The sequence below is a fragment of the Antennarius striatus genome, chromosome 6, assembly GCF_040054535.1.
Source record: "Antennarius striatus isolate MH-2024 chromosome 6, ASM4005453v1, whole genome shotgun sequence".
In the NCBI taxonomy this organism is placed as follows: Eukaryota; Metazoa; Chordata; class Actinopteri; order Lophiiformes; family Antennariidae; genus Antennarius; species Antennarius striatus.
Window position 1 is genome coordinate 3498547 of NC_090781.1, and position 10952 is coordinate 3509498.

The following is a 10952-nucleotide window of genomic DNA, read 5'->3' on the forward strand; positions in this document are numbered from 1 at the left end:
AGCTTCTTCAGCCATTGGACAGAGGTTCTTCAGCCATTGGACAGAGGTTCTTCAGCCATTGGACAGAGGTTCTTCAGCCATTGGACAGAGGCGGCCCCAGATGAAAACACTCATCTGTTATAAAACAAAGATATCCAGCTGAGCTGTAACGTTATTTTTATCACACGCCTTCAGAAACAAGATCAGTTCATTCTCGACACACAACGGATGGTTTCTGAAGAGTTGGTCTCAACCTGGGTTTCATGAGATAATGTGTTGGAATTTGTTTAAAAGTATACGTGCATATGTGTACAGGCCTCACACTCTGGCCTTTCCCAACATGAAAGCAATGTGAACGATATTGACATGATCCACAGCGTCGACTGCAGAGTTCCTGTTGCAACATAGCGGACAATGTGACTGGTGCTAAAATTCCCAAAGCATTATATACTGAGCTGATTATGGACAGCATACTTTGTCTGGTTAGAGATTTCTGTTTCAGTTCCATCTTGAACTTTTCAAGTTCAAGATGGAAGATGTTCAAGATGTCTGGTACAGTACAACAAAGCAGACCTATAACTCTCTCCATTGGTAGATCATCTCTGTCCAGCTCCTTTAAAGCCGTTGTTCTTCTGCAACACTGTCTAACTATTGTGGATCCACTTTTCCAACATGAAATGGCTTCTTTTACAAAGAGCGGTTGAATCATTTATTATTTGCATGACTTCCATCTCTGAGCACAAGCTCATCAAATAGTCATCCATGTAAAGGTTTTGCTCAGCAGCTTGCATTTTCAGCAGAAAAGTCAATGCTGTTGTGATCTGTAGTTTTCCTTAGCATATAGCTAGCTCAACTGGCTCCAGGAAACTGCTCCAAATGAATGTACAGTCATTTGAAATTCATTTAGCTCCCCATTGAAATCTCCTTCTGGCCACCAAAGAATAGAAGGAGAGTCCTGACCCTGTTCTGCAATTTTCACCTGATGGAACATAGCCTGTATGTCTCCCATGATTGCCACAGGCTCTTATCTGAATCAAATCAGAACTCCAAGCAAAGAACAGGTGAGATTTTTACCTTTGACTACTTGTTCTGTATGACCTTTATGAATAGTTCTGTTAAGTCATTCAAAAACTTCCAACTCAATTCAAATATCCTTTGTTTGGCCCCTGCAAAGTCGTTTGCTCCTATGACGTTAGTTTCCTTTAATGGCAATTTCAAGCAAAACCTTTAATCCTGTAGTTTTGTAGAAGCATCCATAATTTCCATGAATCTGACATTGTGTCTCTCCTTGTTCTCTGACGTTTTCTTATTAAAGTCATGCTTATATTGGTTCCTCAGAATAAGCTCCAACTGAGATACAGAAGTTCTTTTCACACCAGAAGGAAATCCCATGTCAAGTGTACTGCCATTTCCATTTCCTCACCTCAACTCTGTTTTTAAAGCATACCGACCACAGGTGTTGATAATTTTCCATGGTTCTAATAACTTGGGAGCATTGATCTCTATCAACATATCAACATTAGCCATGATGCTAGGGATATGAAGCTTTGACCAATAAGACCACCTTTTCAGATCTGCAGTAGTGATGATGTTGTCTGTAATTACTGGCATCTGCTTCTGTCTGAGGATCTCTCAGAAAGCTTGAAAATTATTTCCCTCAAACCAGCAACCTCCATCCCTGATAAGGAGTTTGATGAAACAACCTTTTCTTGTCCCATCATTTAAAAAAAAATAAGAATACGTGTTCTCTTTCCTGTAATCTTAACAGTAACCTCCTGTGAACAGAACTGTGGAACCAGGATCAGAGAAAGTATAAATCTGTATGATCTCCTTGCGAACTTGGCCTGCACCGGAATAACGAGGAGTATGCAGTGATTGTTTGCGGCCACATGTCTTAGGGCGTATTGAATTAGATGGATTAAGGCTGGCTGGCTGGTTTTTCTTTTATGATTCTGTTTTTACATTTTTTATGTGGGATGTTGTTGATCACAAATCTTACAGATCAAATGTTTATTACAGTCCCGGCTTATGTGTCCAGTACATAATCATCCAAAACAATCCCTTTCTCTTTTAGAAGCTGAATGTTGTGTTTATGCTTCTTACTTAAATTGATGACACTTCTCCAAGAGATGAGCGCGTGAACAGCACGGTCAGCACAAACTCTCCTGTTTCTTTTCAACTTCTTTCCTCCTTTTACCTTTTTTGACTGTAGCTTAAACTTGCTGGTGGAATTTGTGCCAGATGTCCAGTTGATGAAGCTCTTCCATCACATTGCAACGTTCATGCAAGAATAAAGCACAAGATTGTAAAGCCTTGACATCCTCAGAACTTATGGTGGGTCAAGTTAAAGCCTTATCCATATATGCAGATCTTATACTCATTTCCAAAGTGCTCTTGAAGACATTTTTGCTGTAAATTTTAACTCATTCCAACTCTCTCATGCCACCTGAATGGGTCTGAGAGAAACTATGTCCATCTGAAGCCTGCAGAACTTCCAACTTAGCAGCAGCGGCAGCTAGCTCACTTTCCAGTTGGAGCTTTTTCATCTGCTGTCTTCTGGTGCTTGATTTATTAGTGGTACCACTCTGATATTTCTTTTCCACTCAATCGGTCAAGGCGGATGGCGCCCAAAAGAGTCTGGGTCCTGCCCGGAGTTTCTTCCTCAATGAGGGAGTTTTTCCCTGCTGCTGTCGCTTATGCTTGCTCTGGAGCATAAGCGACAGTGGCGCTCTGTTAAAGCGCTTTGAAATATTTGTTGCCATGATTAAGCGTTATATCAATAAAACTAGATTGATTGATTGCTTGCTTGATTGATTGATTGATTGATATGAATGTTTACCCACATTAGAAACACTGTCATTAAGATTTACATCATCATCAATGTTAAAACCACCAATACCTTCATTTATACACACTTGGTTTTCATGACTTCACACCCACTGTTTTGCAGTAATGATTAATTCATCACTGAACATCATTTTGTATCGTGCCTTTCTTTTTCCTCAAGTGACAATAAACCCAAAAGAGAATCATACATACATCTTATATCATCACACAGATCAATGAAACCATCAAGCACATTTTGTATCTCTGATTTTTTTTTCTATTTGTAATTAAACCTTGTATCATTTGTCTTAAATTGCTCGCCTTTGTCCAACCTGTCAGCGAGTGCTTTGGTGGAAAGTTTGACCACTTGTTTACCAGGACGAGTTTCCCTACGGTAGACCACAATGTCTGAATTAGAGGTAAGATCAGGCCTAAAAAATCCAGCCCGACCTGACCCGAGCCCGAGGGTATTATAGCCCGACCCGAGCCCGAGGGTATTAAAGCCCGACCCGAACCGACCCGAACGTAATTATTGACATTTTGAGCCCGACCCAGCCTGAATGTCGGGTCGGGTCAGGCTTGGATTCGGGCTTAAGATCTTACCTCTACTTTCAGTGCGTACGATTGGAAAGGTAAAGTGACAGAAGATACAGCTGACGCACAGATGGATGTTTTCTCATACAGCGCCTTCTCTCTTTTACCTAAATTATTTATTTTTCAAGGGTATTCCTTAGTTTAATACCCATAGATCATTTGAGATACATAATATATAAATATATATTTATTAAAAAAGTTCCGGTTGGGCTTGGACTCGGTCTTAAGATCTTACCTCTAGTCTGAATTGCCAGCGGTGGGCACATTCACACCCAATGTCATGTCTTTGTCCTCCTCCATATATGAATCCCAACCATCAACAGATTTCAACAAGCAAATTGATAAAAGTCAAATGTTTATCGTCCTCCACAACCAATGCATTAGACTTGCTCCATAGTGTGTGTAGATAGTTAAATGGCCTTATAAAACTTTAATAGCACCACTCATACCTCTGTGAAGAACTGTATCCAACACTTTACCCGGTGCGGAGCTCCTGGCGTCTTCGTGTTGCTCCTCTCCTCTCCAAATGGCCAACATGGTGAAAATCCAGTTATTTCCAATAATCAACCGAAGCACAATATTGACTTATAATAATTATAATTATAATTATAGAGGCTAAACCACGCTTGAGTGATTGACGCAGTGAAGCGCTTCGTTAAACAAGAGTCTGACACGCCAACCTTTTGCTAGACTACTCCCTTTATTTCCATTTCACTCCTCTGTTAACTCGTGAATTGTTAACACTGATGAGCAGCAGCAAAGAAAGTCATAATAAACACGTAATGTTTGGCGAAAGGCGATGTAAGATAATATTCATTTTGAACATTTCTGAAGCTTTACTACGTGCTGAATTTTATCAAACAATGTGACACAAACCAAGAGAGGAAAGGAACGTGAACCTGTGAGACCGTGTTACCTAATATGGTTTGACTTTGGACGCAGGTCAGTTCATTCCAGCTGAACCAACCGCTCCAGCAAGAGGCCCGGTCCAGACGGCAGTGATTAATGTTCTGTGGAGTCCTGAGCCGTGCCGGTTACATCACTCTGCCTCCCCCTCGGCCAGGACGACATCTGATACCTCGCCCAACTAAATGGATCGCATTGGCACCATCAGTCCAGTGTCATGTGATCTGGTAGAGCGCCGCCACGTCCATAACCGACTCTCACACACACACACACACACACAGCTCATCATGTTCACAGTGAAACAACACCCTGTAGTGATACACTCCTGTGTTTTCTCTACACTGTCCCATCTTTTGATAATGGAAAAATCGGGCGCTTTCTAAAGCGTTGGCAGCAGCCATGCCTCTGTAGTCAAACTATTTGACTGCTCTCATTCCCAACTCTGTCAACAGCAGCATTTTGCTTTTCAAATGCCCCCCTCCCTTTCTTTCTTCTTATCAGTGTCTGCACAGACTTATAGTGTTATAGGCGATTCTGCTGCCTGGTCCTAAGGGCTGGTATCCTACAGTTTGCAAGAACAACAAGCAAATCCAAGAAGGAAATCAAGTTGTGTACGTACAGCACATAATGGAAACCACTTATGATAACCTATGTAACCCTCAGCACAATGTAAACACTTGCCCCGATGTCTAACCCTAACCTTCACCCAATCAATCTAAAGCTAAAGCGTATGCAGTGTACAGCCATGAGTCCATGCATGACAGATGGGATCACCAAAAATGACATTTGAAACAGTAAAAACCAATTCTTTGAAGGGAACTACAAGGACACCTTGGTTTTCAAACGCTTTAGACATTGAATAAATTGGAATTCGACCAAAAAAATTCTGATTTTTTTTTTTTGTCTTAGAAGTTGAACAAAATTTGGAAGTCAAACGCGAAACAAACGCCTTTTTTCTCTCGCCGCCAAGTGTGAGAAAAGGCGAGGAAAGTTGAGAGAAAACGCGACAGTAATGTGTTTTTTATTTTAGTTTACTGTTTTCAATAATTTTTCACTTAATTTGCGTTCCATTGCCTATGGTACGAGTTACGGTAGCGTAAACTTCTGTCCAAAAGACGACAGTAATTCGTACCTTAGGCTAACGTGATTACGTCCATGTTTTTCTTTCTTTCTTTCTTTCTCGTGTTTGCTTCTTTCTTTTACATTTCTTTGATACGTTTCATTACTATACAATTTGATATATAAATGACATCATGAAATAACATATTATGTTGAAAAAAGGTAGTTTTCTAGCATCTTGGAACGAATTAAGACCATTTACATTATTTGTAATGGGAAAAATGTATTTGAACTTTGAACAAATCACTATTTGAACAGCCTTCAGGAACGAATTGTGGTCGGAAACCCAGGTTTGTCATGTTGTCCGATGCATCGCCACCATAGGTTGATAACAGTCATTTTTTCCTGTCCGTTCTCTATGGAGGTCCAGTTCACAGTTTGCAGACCGCTCTGTGGCGCCGAACCAAAGCGGTGCAGAGGCCAGTCTGTTGGCATCTTCAGCGGATTCCTGCCATCCATCTCCTCCATAGCCTTCCCATAACAAAAGGCATTCTTGTTGAGTGAGACCAAGCAAGCGTTTAAAATGTGGAAAATCTCAGAGGACTAAGTGACTGAGTGGTCACTGTCTTCAGCAGGATGTCCGGCTGGGTCCCCGAGGTCCTGCCCTCCATTTATCAGCAGCTTGGCCTTCACTTTCTGAAAGTACAACTTTATTACGTTTTGTATGAAAAAAACTGTTTCCATCAGCTTCCAGCATGTATGAAGATTTTATGCTTATATTACAAGTACAGTGTTAGTGAAACTATTATAGGTCTATAAACTGTAAAACTGGGCTGGAATGTAAAGAGCTGTTTTTGGGAGCATGCTTTTCATTACAGTTGAGATGATTGCTGAAACATTAGGAGAGTGTTTGACTAAGCCCAGCCCTTATTTTGTAAAGTCTCCATAGCAACTTAAATCTATGTAGGCATTGGAAATACCCGAGTTTAGCCCCAATGAAATATTTTTTTCTTTTTTCTGAAGTTGTGGGGAACAAAGGAGGATATTTTAGGGTGAATTACATTGCCTTATATGGGAGCAGTCAGGATTTCTAGAAAGAGAGAAATACACTTTATTTATCCCTTTGGGGAAATTTGTTCTTTTTTCACTCATGATGAGAATATTTTTGAAAAATGCGTATATATGTATGTATACAGGCCCCTGAAACAAACACACACAAGGGGCCTGTAAGGCAAGCAAAGTATATACAATGGGACTCAGAGAGATGGGCATCATGGTGTGCCCCATTTGGGAAGCTTGTAGGGGAAGGGGGTGCCTTGCTCAGGGGCACCTCAGCAGTGACGTCTCCCACTGCCAGCTTACACTACAAATGTTTTGGCCCACAAGGGTCTTCAGCTGGCGTCTTCCGGTGCCCAGCCTGTCTTAGTGGACGGAGCTACTGTCCCCTCCAATTTACACCTAGACAGATATGTTCAGTGACAGCAATCGAAATTTACATCCTCCAACATTAAAGTGACACATTAATTGCCAGGAATCACCATCCTATTATTTATTGTCCATTACTTTATGATGGTCAGTAAGAACATACACTTTTGGTAAAACTGTTGCAAATTGCTTTTGCATATTCCATATAGCAGAATTCTGGTGTTTGCAATGGAGTACAGTTGTACCTCTACTTACGAAATTAATTGGTTCTGGAAGAAATTGGTAAGTAGAAAATTTTGTAAGTAGCGACTTTTTCCATGCAAATGCCCTAATCCGTTCCAAGCCCCCCAAAAATTCCGACATAAATGTTTTATAAAGCATAAAAATGCATCAAAACATGTAACAAATACATGTTACAACTAGATTATTACACAATAAATGAGAGTTGTGCATAACGTAAAAAACAAAGAATAGAGTAAAGAATAAAAATGATTGTCATTTACCTTTTAACTGCTGTCCTCACTGTTCTTTGCCCTCTTTGGTTCATGCCCTCTTGCCCCACCATGAACAACAGAGTGAATTCCAGTCCTCCTTTTGAACTTCTCCAACCACCCACACTTCATGGCTCGAGGGCCGAATAACACCTATCTGGCTACACACAGAGGTCCCTCTTAGCCAATGGAATACCAGGATGCTCTGCCAATGGCAGAGCAGCTGTAAGCGTGTTGCATTCAGGGACCTTTGAGAGCTGCGAGTCATATCCTGCGAAGTGGTGATGTATTGTATTGTCAGTGTTTGTGTGTTCGTCCGTCCGTCCATCTGTTTGTCCACCAAATATCTTCGTAACCGTTGCAGATACAAGGATGAAACAAAAAGCGCATTACTTGGGCAGCAAAGGGGATGACAATGAAATGATGACCTTGACCTTGAGAAAAATAGGTCAACGTCAAATTGTGATTTTTTTTACTCATCACAGATTTTCATGTGATACCGTACACACATTCTATTGGATGATGGCATCTGGAAGTGCTCTATGTTCTGTGAGTCTCGGACTTCGGTGAGACGCAAAAGTGCTTTAAACAGTCTATCAGAGTATGGGAATCAATGTTATCAATTTATCATTATATAACTGTGTGGAATGAGGTGTGATAGTTATTCCTAAATATCTAAATCCTTGTTTGGACCAGCAAAAAGAAACATGTTTATTTAAATGCGTAGGCCATTTCCCTGAGATCAGCATTGTTTCTGATTTGTTATTATTAATATTGCATCCTATATTAATATTGCCCTATATTTGTTTAAGCAGTGTAAAAGTTCTGGAATAAAGGTAAGTGGGTCTTTCATGTAAAGCAAAACATTGTCTGCAAAAAGGGCGTTTTTGTGAGGTGACCCTGTTTCATCTCGTAGCCCTTGAGTTTCTGCTTTTGGGCGTTTGGCCTCTGCTGGGGGCTCAATACTGAGGGCAAAAAGGATGGGAGATAATGAATCTCCTTGTCTCACGCCTCTCTCTACATTAACCCCCAAGAACCCACACCCATTCATCTTTAAAGAAAAATGATGTGGGTGACAACACAAACCAAGTGGACCACATAGAACAGGGATATTCAATGTGCGTGTCACACTGTTGTCACCGTGGGTTCTCTCAGGTTAAAAAAATTAAATTTGATCAATTTTGTATTAAATATTTGCATTCTGGTCACCAAAATTGAAGTTAGTATTTTGTAATCTACACATAAAAGGCCCATGGGGTGGTAGCTATTACATTGTAAGGGATCTTTCTCCTTCTTATATATAACTGTTATGACGGTTTAAGAGTTCAATTTGATTGTGTCTCCCAAATCCAATACTTAATTTATATACTTAAAATAGGAGAAAGGTTATTCACAAAAACTTTATAATATAATAACAATAATAAAATACTCCTTGTGATTTTTTATTTTTAAGTTTAGTGATGGTTTCTTTAATTTCGCCTTCTCTAATCGATTCTGTTAATTTATTTATTTCGTCTATCATTAATTTGACCAAGTTAAGAGGTTTCAAAAAATTATGTATTTTTTTTTCTTTTTTTTAAAACTCTGCTTCCTGACCTTTATATAGTTGCGTAAAGATGTTTTGTAAAAGCATTTGATATTTTTGTGTCTCAATCTGATCCATCTCCAGGTGTCTAATTCTAGGGATTATACGGCTAGATTGGATTTTCTGCAACTATAAAGCTAGAACTCTGCTAGCTTTATTTCCCATATCATATTATTTTCTGTATATATGAACCCCGCAGGACAGTGACATTTTTCCTTTATATCCATCCCTTTAAGCTGCTTGATGACTTCATGGACTTCTGCTCACTTCTTCAGTCACTCAGGAGAGTAATCGTGGTCAAAGATCCATTTACAGTGCAGTAGGACCTTTCTTTTACTCCATGCTCCACTGCGTCTTTTACAGCCACATCCAGAAATCTCAATAATCAATTCAGGAGGGGATGTGGAGCCCTGAGATGTAGACAACGAAGAGCGATGTTCCCTTTCACTCCTTATATCCATATCTGGTGGTATTTGAGTACCGTCAGCAGTACTTCTTTCACAAATCATTTTTTCCTCCTTCACTTCCTTCTGGTACCTGGAAAATTCTCAGGTTCTCAGTGAGTCTATGTTCGAGGTGTGATTGACAGATCAATATCACGTGGATCAGGCACTGCAGCATCTGTTGTTGTATCGTCCGCCACGCCAGCTCTTTCCTTCAGCTTTACAATTCTTTATTCATGTTCACCCACCTGGTATTTTACTTAATTACCCTTGTGTTTTATTTCCAGGGTAAGTAAGTAAAGTTCATTGAGTTCTTAATGACATTTGTCACGTGACGGGAGGACATGAGGGTGGGGCGTTCAGGGAGATCTCGGGAAAAGGCAGCTAATCAATGTAAGTGGATCACAAGGGGCATTTAACAATGCAATGCAAAGGTAAGACGCAAACAATAAGCTGTTCTCAAGCATTCCAGAAACATGTGTAGGCCTAACTAAGTCCTAGGCGGACCACCAGGGCATTCTTGCCTTCAGACCCAGACTACCTACCTATCTACCTACCTACCTACCTATCTATTGTCTATTTTGTTAATTAGAAACTTGTTGGAGTCTGAGTAGAATCTAAAGTAGAATCAAGAGGATATTATCGTGCTTCATGCTTTATTGATGGTTGTTAATTATGGTCGAGATTTTGGTGCTTTTTCTCCATGGTGAACCTCAGGTGGAAGTTTATAGCCCCTCCACATTGAATTCTGTAACGCTGGTCATTCCGACTTTACACACCAGTCAGTGTAAGTAAAGGCCGACATAAAGCCTCAGCAGTTCCCACGGACTGGGAAACATTAAACGTTCATGCTCATTAGCCAGGAGTTGGGTCTGAATAGGTGAAATGGCCTCTGTTGTGTGTGTGTGTGTGTGTGTGTGTGTGTGTGTGTGTGTATGTGTGTGTGTGTTCAGAACGCTGCGGGCCGGGGGGTCCACATCCTTTAAATGGGCTCTGGACTCACCCAGGAAACGCTGCGGGTCTAAGCTTCTCTGTGCTCAATAAAGAACATGTCAGTGGCGTCATACCCCACCTCCAGCAGCGAAAAGCCTGAAGTCAGTGTGGTTTGATGACGTTTGTCTCAATACGAAGCTGCAGAAGAATGAAAGAGAGGTTCTCATGGATTTCCTGGAGTAATTAATTGTCTAAAGAAGACTGAGAACCAACATGAGTCCCTGAACCTCAGATGAAGCAGAGCAGATGAATGGATAAACAGATTCTTCATGTTATAACATGGTTTGATGATGTTTATGATGATGATGATGACAGTGAAGTTGTTATTGATGATCGATGATGAAGATAACTTTAATGACGGTGATGATGACGGTTTGCTAGGACGACCTGGGCAGAGCTGCTGTCACATGATCAGATCCAACAGGTCATGTGTTGTGCATTTCACATCTCACGCGAAGCCTCGGGCTCTGCCTGTCTTCATTGTTAGGACTTCCTCTGAGGGCTGAAGATGAATCGTGTTCCATTCCGTCTGCCACACCCATCGTTAGAAACTCATCATTGAACCATGTCAAAATTCTTGGAATGGGTTTTAAAGACTGGGGAGTTTACAGAAATGTCAATGTGTGGAGAAATTAGACGTGATGTTTTCCA